Raw genomic sequence first — 9,709 nt, forward strand, 5'->3', positions numbered from 1 at the left:
CTGGGGAAGTTTTGGTTGGAAACTTTGAAAGACATTCAGTGATTACTCTTACTCAGTAAGCTACTGTCAATAATCGTTATATATTTTACAGACAATTATAAATAAAGTACATGAAATACAGGATATACCAATCTTACAGGTTTCAAGGCAGATACCATGCAAAATTGAATTTACTAAGTTTCTGTAATCAGATTTTGCCCAGATTTCAATTATTATACTCATAAACATGGGTCTCCCGATGGGACAGTGGTAAGTCTACGGACTTACAGAGTTAAAATTCGGGGTTTTATTCAGCAGGTAGCCCAATGTGACTTTGCTCTAAAACAAACCAAACCAAAAACACTAACATGAATTTAAAAAAATATGTTTAAACAAGTTCCATTCACGATAGTTTAATGGTTTTAAGAACCCTAAATTTCTGCAGAGTCTTAGTTGAACTTTTGTGGATATAAAGCATCAATATTCATCAGAATGTAAATTAAATGGTTTTAAGAACCCTAAATTTCTGCAGAGTCTTTGTTGATCTTTTGTGGGTATAAAGCATCAGTGTTCATCAGAATTTAAACTAAATGGTTTTAAGAATCCTAAATTTCTGCAGAGTCTTAGTTGAACTTTTGTGGATACAAAGCATCAGAGTTCATCAGAATTTAAATTAAATGGTTTTAAGAACCCTAAATTTCTTCACAATCTTAGTTCAACTTTTATGGGTATAAAGCATCAGTGTTCATCAGAAGTTAAAAAAGTAACTGGTTTTAAGAACCTGAATTTCTGCAGTTCGTTAATTGAACTCTTGCTGGCATGAAGTATGAGAGCTCATCATGATTAGGTACCACTTGAAACGATATTACAGAAAGGTCAAACGAGTTACTTTATGTCGCCTTGTCTCCAACTGCTGACTCTTTAACGTCACTTAAAGCAACTTAATAAAGGTTCTGAATTAGAAACACGTTCGAGATACGTCTATTTACAGTTCGATAGAAGCTACTATACTAGAGGTAAAACCTTGATTTAATGATTAGATGAATCATCAGTGCAGACGTCTGGAAAGTACATTAACATTTGTCTCCTGTCGTATGTGACTGGCAGTTTGGTATGACTGTTTGATTTGGCAGCGCGTGTTTCTCATTGTCACAGTCTGAGAATATGTTGTAACCACAGTCAACTGAAGCTTTTAGTACAACATTATATGCAGTATACAAATTACTAATTGTGAAATTAAGGATACACATTATTTCGAATTCACGTCCCACCAAGCATGCTCGCCCTTTCAGCCGTTGGGGCGTTATAATGTGACAATCAATTCTACTATTCGTTGGTAAAAGACTAGCCAAAGAGTTGGCGGTGGGTAGTGTTGACTAGCTACCTTAACTCTAGTCTATTATCACTAATTTACTTACTGTAGCTATTTTCTTAAAACTAAAAGCTAGAATATCCCCATGGAAACATTCATTAGGACTAGGACTCCTTGGGACCTTCTGTTCTCATGGATAGCTAAAACTTCTTTAGTAACTTTTTTACTTCCATTTGTTGAACTGTAAACTGAACAACAACATGTATTTGAATAACTACTGAATCGCATCCCTAAATATCCTTAAAAACTTCCACGTTTTGCTTGTGTGATGTCCCTGTTGAGAGGAGACACCTTCGTTCGAACTACTTGGTGTCTCCTAGTGGCGACAACTTATATCATAGCAACAAAGTTTATCTGCTCCGAAGTTCTTTTACTGTGCTCTAAATTAGGTTCGTAGCGAGGGGGGGGGGCAGCTGTTCCGGGATCTATTGAGAGGCTCGGCAGTGAGATATTCTAAAACTCACTAGAAATACATACTACTTAATGAGCTAAAATGACTAATGCTTTTTCGTGGATTCATGAAGAAATTTGTCCCCTAACTTTATTTTATGAAAAATCAGCAAAGGTTAATAAATAGAATGAAAGGGAGGGACGATGATATTACTGACCCTGGGGGCCTGGACTGGCTCTCAACGCCCCTGCCCTCAACTAATTCTGTGTTACAAGAGTTAAGTAGTTTAATAATCATATTCGATGACCACCATTATTGTAACTTTTATTAAGTACGATGCAACTCTTTAGAAACGTTGAAAGTAATTAATGTAATTTGACGAAATAATTATTTTAAGAAGAAAATGATTTATCTGAAGCGGGAAGCATTTGGTTTTCCTTTAATTCCAATTGTTCCATATTTCCAAATGAACTATTTTAGGAAAAGTACCCAAAATTTCTGACATGCTTTACTGAAAGTGTCATTGATTTCCACATTTAAGATTAAAACGTTCCCCGCATTTGTAATTTTAACAGCATATAATATAACGGAACCTAAAAATCGTATAATATCAAAACACTGAATTGATCACAGTTACAAAAAAATTGCTTTGAAAGGTGGATCTTTTCCTAGTTGGTCTATAAAGAAAAAATGTTTAGTTTCGAAAATGGACGAGATATCGGATCTCCTTATTTGTGAATAATATACACGTTATACGATATCGTGAGGTATTCTTTCAGAAGTGTATTCACTGATTCGACAAACCGTGAAATAGAACATGTTTAAGTAAACTTGCTCTTTTTCTGTTCTTGTTCAATTCATCGAACCTAATTCGATAAAGTTTCAACGAATGTTTGTTCTGAGAATCTATCTGTGATACTGACTCTTGTCTCTAAGTTTAATGAAAACTCATGTGATTAATAGAGACAAAAATAATGTGTAATATATACATATGTATATAGACCGTACAATTCCGTCTGATACAAAGTCGTCTTATGTAAATGAGATATAATTCAGCATAGTTAAATGTAATATATCTGGCTATGAAGTGGCACTCATTACGCTAATGGTATAGGGATGAGTGACTGTTTTGTAATAACAGGGAGCGTGCAAATGAAACCTGCTTTCCATTACAGGAAAATGTTTAACTTTTCAAATAATCATGTTAAATTTCGAATTAAGGTTCTTCCCAGTACGTACATTACCGACTAACAGCTAAGCCTACATGTTACTCTAATACATAAACATTTAAATGCGGTTTAACATTAAACATCGGGAGCGACATCTTTAATACCCAAGATTACACGAAATTACTCTGGGAGATGTCCAATATCTTAGTAGAGAACGATCAATTTGTTCTATTTTTATTACTGTAGAAGTTAGTACAAGATTCTGGATGATTACACTTGGGGAAATTAGAAATAAATACTTGCTTTTTCTGTCGCTGAAAAGGAGCTTATAAAAATAATTACAGGATTAGAACTTGCATGGGCACTAAGACTAAAACCGTAAAGGGTTAATGCACTACAACTTTAATTCTGGTTTATAGATTCAAGCTTAACCAGTTTTTGGTGTGAAAAATATATATACATGTAGAAAACTTTCATGAAACTATTTTGTGGTACTGATGTTATCTTTTGTAGGTAAGCTTATGTGTATGGTTTGAAAACATACAAATGATCTTATTTTATATTATTAGTCGGCTTATAGTGACACCTACATCGGCTTATAGTGACACCTACAGAGATGAAAAGCACTGGAAAATTAAAGGAAAACAGCAAAGAATTGGAGTCCAACTTCAACGACATTTAATGCACACGTGGACTAAATGGCCAGGTCAGAGATCCCTTTCTTGGTATTACCGTCCCCAATTTTGGGCCCGGCGTGGCAAGGTGGTTAGGTTAGGTGGTTATGGCGCTCGACTCGCAATCTGAGGGTCGCGGGTTCGAATCCCCGTCCCACCAAACATGCTTGCTCTTTGAACCGTGGGGGCATTATAACGTGACGATCATTCCCACTATTCGTTGGTAAAAGAGTAGCCCAAGAGTTTACTGCCTTCCTTCTAGTCTTTCACTGCTAGGTTAGGGATGACTAGCGCAGATAGCTCTCGTGTAGCTTTGCGCGAAATTCCAAAACAAATCAAACCCCAATTTTGAACTATTGGTCAATTGAGAAATAACTACCTAGTAACGCCTGTTGCTCTGAGAACCGAATAACAGGATTTACTGTCACTTTTATAACTCGCCCAAGGCTGAAAGTGCGGAGTGTGTTCAGCACCGTCGCATCTCGACTTCTAACCCTCCGATCCGCATCCCGAAACATTGATTAATTCACATCCCGACACACTAATTAATTCACATCCCGACACATTAATTAATTCACATCCCTACACATTAATTACTTGACCATGTAGGCCTGAAAACAGGGAGGTTTCATTGAAAGAAAAAACTTAACAAAGAGTTTTCAATTCCCAAAAGTAAACAGTCACAAATTTCACATTCAGTTGGACTGACTTTTTTCCCCACCATGTTCTAAACGATGCCTTTTTTAGTTACAGATGATTCTCGATATTCGTGGCTGTTTATAAACTTTCAGATAACGAGATTTCTGCTACCTGTCTTTTGTGTTTTCTTTTTGCGATTTTATTTCACTCATAAATCCAATATTCACTAGTAACATAACTCCCTTTTCATGCTATAAATATAAATAATTAATCTAAAGAAAGAAAACCTATATCATTACATTGTCATTCGTTATGCAAGTGGGATACACTGGCGTCAATGTAGAAATACACATTTTTTTCTAATAAGAATATATATACTTAGCTGTTTTAGTTTGTACATAATGTAAACAGAAGTCAAACATAGAAATAATGATGTTTTAATGATTCAAGTTAGGTGAGCTCGTGAGCGGTCTTTGTATCGTTAATAAACCTTCTATAAGAAGTCTTGATAAAATTACTAAACCTACTCTAAGAAGTCATGAAAACATTACTAAACCTTCTGTAAGAAGTCTTGATAACATTAATAAACCTTCTGTAAGAAGTCTTGATAACGCTAATAAATCTTATGTAAGCAGTCTTGATAACATTAATAAACCATCTGTAAGCAGTCTTGATTAATGTTAATAAACCTTCTGTAAGCAGTCTTGATAACGCTAATAAACTGTCTGTAAGCAGCCTTGATAACGCTAATAAGCCTTCTGTAAGCAGTCTTGATAACGCTAGTAAACCGTCTGTAAGCAGTCTTGATAACTCTAATAATCTTTTTGCAAGCTTTTATCATGTTAAAACTGACAGAACATGACGCTTCTACCATGTTAAAATTGTGAAAGAACGTCCAGTTTCTATCATGATAAAACTGACGGAACATCAAGCTGACATAATATTAAACCTGACATAATATCAAGCTTCTACCATGTTAAAACTGACAGAACATCAAGCTTCTGTCGTGTTAAAACTGTAGCAGAAAATCTACTGTGTTAAAACTATGGCAGTACATCCACCTTTTGCATGTCTGATATATTACACCATGTTCCTTAGAGAAGGACCTGATTAGATAAAGTTCCATCTTTTCTTTATTGTTTGCATACACTTTTTGAGAAGCAAGACACAAAATGTTTTCAAGTGTATATTAGAGGTATTACAACATTAGAATGTTATTAGTAAACTATTCACCATAAATCAAATTCTTGTTAATGCAATTAGCTTTCATAATTACCTGTTCAAGCAAGATCATTTCTGTTATAATTACAGTCCTGCTTATTTATTTCGGGTTCGACAGCTTTTAAAGAAAACACTCTAATTCATTCCGAGTTTCATTTTTGTTCTGTCCAAAAATAGTCTTGTACAATTTTAAACTAAACATATTGAGTTTTTATTGTAAGTTACTGTAAAACTGTGTGTCTACGCCTGCTCTAGCGTATATAATCACTAATCGTATACCAGTATTTCTGGCTTACGTATGTTTGTAACAGATAAGGTTCTTTTCTAATGTTATATGACAGGTGCAGTTTCTAAAAATATTTATTTTTGGCAAGTCCCCCAAATATCTGGAGAATAAAGTCGAATATAATTCTTAACTGTTAGTTTCCTACCAGAACATTTTTTAAAGACAAAAATAACTAAAATAACTTTACGACAAACCATCCATGAAAGTGAAGCTGAAACTTGAAATGTGTTTACTATATAAATTTTTCAGACTTCAATTAAAGCCCCTAATAACAGAAGAAGAAAAAAAGAATTAATTCCAGTCATTCCCAAGTGAATTAGCTGAATTTGTGTTAAAGTTCATAATATTGTTGACCAGAGAGTAATCATTGTTTACTATTGATATCCTAATACTGATCCCACCACCGAACATGCTTGCCTTTTCAACCGTTTGGAGCATTATAATGTGACGGTCAATCTCACTTATCGTTGGTAAAAGAGTAACTCAAGAGTTGGCGGTCGGTGGTGTTATCTAACTGCATTTCCTCTAGCCTACTACTTCCAAATAAGGGTTTGCTTAGCTTATTTGCTTGTTACGTTTTTGAGAGAAGCCATATTGGACTATCTGCTGTGTCCACCGCGGGAATAGAGCCCTGGATAGTAGCCCTGAAAGTCCGTAAACTTACCGCTGTCCCACCGGGAGACTTGAAATTAGGAGAGGCTACCGCAAATAGCTCTCGAATAGCTTTACAAATTTAAATAAACAATCAAACAAACAAACCTAATCGTGATTTTTGTTAATAACAAGTTTTAGGTCTGCCTTATTTAAATATCTAATTTTCAAATTACGCTTCCTTTTTTTTCTGTCAACATTTGGTAAGAACGCATTCATTACCTACACCATTTTTTATGTCAAAATTTGGTACGATCGCATTCATAACCTTACACCATTTTTATGCCAACATTTGGTCAGAACGCATTCATTACCTTACACCTTTTTTTTATTTCAACATTTGGTAAGAACTCATTCATTACGTTACACCAAGACGAATATTCATAACAAAAAAATTGCTCATGTAAATCTTGAGGTTTCAACATGGGTTGCGCTGCGATACAAGAAACATAATAGAAAATCTATACTTCTGAGAAACTCACTTTCGCTTTACCTGCGAAACGATAGGACAACATTAAAGCGAAACGATTGAGGGTCTACGTTTTGTGATATTGTCAAGGGACAGCTAGGGAGCTGCGCAATCGGGAAACAGCTGTTCTGACACGTGTAATACCAGAAACACAGCACACAAATATCAAAATGGCCGAAAAAAGTAATACTAGAAGTATTAAACATTGTTCATGCTCTGTAACAAAGGTCTTATAAATTACAAAAACACGATGACTAAAACAAACAAAACATGTTAAACTCAATTTCCAAGGAAATGGATGGATTCTACTCCAAGCTCTGCAACAAAGGTTTAATAAATTACAAAAACGCAATGATAAAATAAAACAAAACATGTTGGACTCAATTTCCAAGGAAAGGGATTAATTCTAGACAATTGTGAAACTGACAAAATCTGGCACCATCTAGTTTCCGCTCTTTTGTTCGACGATAAAATTCCCTCAAACGCATTCTTTTTGGAGTATTACATGAAAGTCGTGATCTTTATATCTACAGTTCAAAATGAATAGCGGCGAAAGTTCCTTCCCTACTTCAATCGATTTATTGCGCATCATTTCTTCCTTATCGACTTTATTTCATAGTAGTTCAGGCATTGTACTGTAACACAGCGTTTCATTGTAATACCCCAAAGTGTGTACTTTGGGATATCACATAGTAAGTTTCGTTTCTATGCGTGAAAAATCGCATAACATCCATCGCGTAAATTTTAGCGTGTGAAACTTCTGAAACCTATGTAAATAAACTTAGAAGTATATTATGCTAGTTTCGGTGTTATTTTATAGTAAAAAATAAACCATTCCAATAAGAAAACCGTTTGGTCTCCCAGACGTTTCCATATTGAAAGACAAATCTTGCAACTAAATTGGTTTAAGAAAGAGTAGGCAGTCTAACTAAATTGGTTCAAGAAAGATTAGTTTAGTATAAGTTTATAAGTCATTTATTTGTCAGACTAATATACTGGCGAAACGTTGGCTGATATAAAAAGTTTTTTGTTGTTATCTGGAGTTAAAGGTCATTTTTTTTTTTTACTCTAGCTTTATTGCCAAGATATCTAAATCTCCCCAGTATGTACTAAAAAATTTGAAAAACCACGAAATAGCAGTCTGGATGCCTGAAGCTCTAGTTCTACTTCTCATAAACAGATGTTCCGTCTTAAATGCAAATTCTTAACGTTTTGTTTTACTATTCTTAGCAATAAGGGTTTCATCTTCAATAATAAAAAATCTCTTGCAATTTGACAATTACGCTTAGAAATACTTCGAACTCCAAAAGGAATGCTTTATCTTTACTGCAGAGGATCAAGAATTTAACAATCATTCTTAAAAACAGTGATTCATCTCCTCTGCACTGGTATGGCAAGTCATTCATTTGCTTTTACTGAAAAGAGACTTGTTTCACAAGTTTTTTTTTTTTTTCGTACATAGCGATATTTCTCTTTCAAATGTCAACTCTTTGATAATATAACGAGAAAACATAATCCTGTACACATGTCTTTTCTGTCTGCGTTACGTGTTTTAATTGTTTTTGTGTCATGATACTTGGTGTACTGTCAAGCCTGCTCTTTCTATATTTGTTTATTTATACCTGAAGAAGAATCTCACCCTTGATTTAACATTTCCAACCATATCAAGACTACGTCGGGTGGTTAGGGCGCTTGACTCGCAATCTGAGAGTCGCGGGTTCGAATTCCCGTCCCACTAAACATGTTCGACCTTTCAACCATGGGGGGCGTTATAATGTGAAGGTCAATCCCACTATTCGTTGGTAAAAAAGAGTAGCCCAAGAGTTGGCGGCGGGTGGTGATGACTAGCTGCCTACCCTCTAGTTTTTCACTGCTAAATTAGAGACGGCTAGCGCAGATAGTCCTCGTGTAGGTTCGCACGAAATTCAAAACAAACAAACAATTAAATTATACGTATCTATATTTTTCTAAGCATTGTAAAACAGTAAAATTAGAAAAAATCTATCACGTATAAAATATTTTTACATTTGTGACTTTAGAACATGTGGATGTTTTATATTATACTTTTCATATCATAGACGTGCAAATTCACTTTTCAGTATTGTTCTTTGTTTTAAGAGTAAATTTCCTAAAGTTCTCAGTCTAGATTCTTTAACAGAATTTATACTATCGTACTCTGCGATGTTATTAAATCTAATTATAACCCACCCCCAGTGGCTCGGTAGTAAGTCTGACGGCTTATAAGGCTAGAAACAGGGTTTCAATACCCGTAATGGACAAAGCACGGACAGTTCTTTATGTGACTATGCGCTTAGCAACAAACAAATAATTACAGAAACAAGACAGTAACTTTTGACAAGATCTTCACAGGAAATCGACTGGTGATGACAAACTGAACTATTGTCAAGTGGGATTCGAACCTATGGACACCACGACAAGTTAGCGACTGCATATGTCGAACTGTGTCAGTACGCTTACACGCCTTATTTCCCTTTATATTCTATTTTTAAGTATTTTGCACTTTATTTTCAAACCTATGGAATTCTTATAGAATGGGCCAGCATGGCCAGGTGGTTAGGGTGCTCGACTCGCAATCTGAGAGTCGCGGGTTTGAATCCCCGTCCCACCAAACCTGCTCGCCCTTTCAGCTGTGGGGGCGTTATAAGTGACGGTCAATCCCACTATTCGTTGGTAAAAGAGTAGCCCAAGAGTTGGTGGTGATGACTAGCTGTCTTCCCATTGGCCCGGCATTGCTAGGTGGTTAAGGCACTCGACTCGCAATTTGAGGGTCGCGGGTTCGAATCCCCGTCACACCAAACATGCTCGCCCTTTCAGCCGTGGGGGCGTTATAATGTGAC

The 9,709-nt window shown here is 35.5% G+C and overlaps 1 protein-coding gene across 1 annotated transcript in view; it reads left to right on the forward strand.

Annotated features, from left to right (window-relative positions):
• Positions 1 to 3,548: 3,548 nt before the first annotated feature.
• LOC106468917 (adenylate cyclase type 3-like) overlaps positions 3,549 to 9,709 on the forward strand; it is a gene marked incomplete at its 3' end in the record, with an annotated part of 108,143 nt that continues 101,982 nt past the window's right edge. Inside the window, exon 1 of the mRNA XM_022397320.1 lies at positions 3,549 to 3,617. The remainder of the gene's footprint in view (positions 3,618 to 9,709) is intronic.

This window comes from Limulus polyphemus, unplaced genomic scaffold, assembly GCF_000517525.1.
Source record: "Limulus polyphemus unplaced genomic scaffold, Limulus_polyphemus-2.1.2 Scaffold3220, whole genome shotgun sequence".
Lineage (NCBI taxonomy): Eukaryota > Metazoa > Arthropoda > Merostomata > Xiphosura > Limulidae > Limulus > Limulus polyphemus.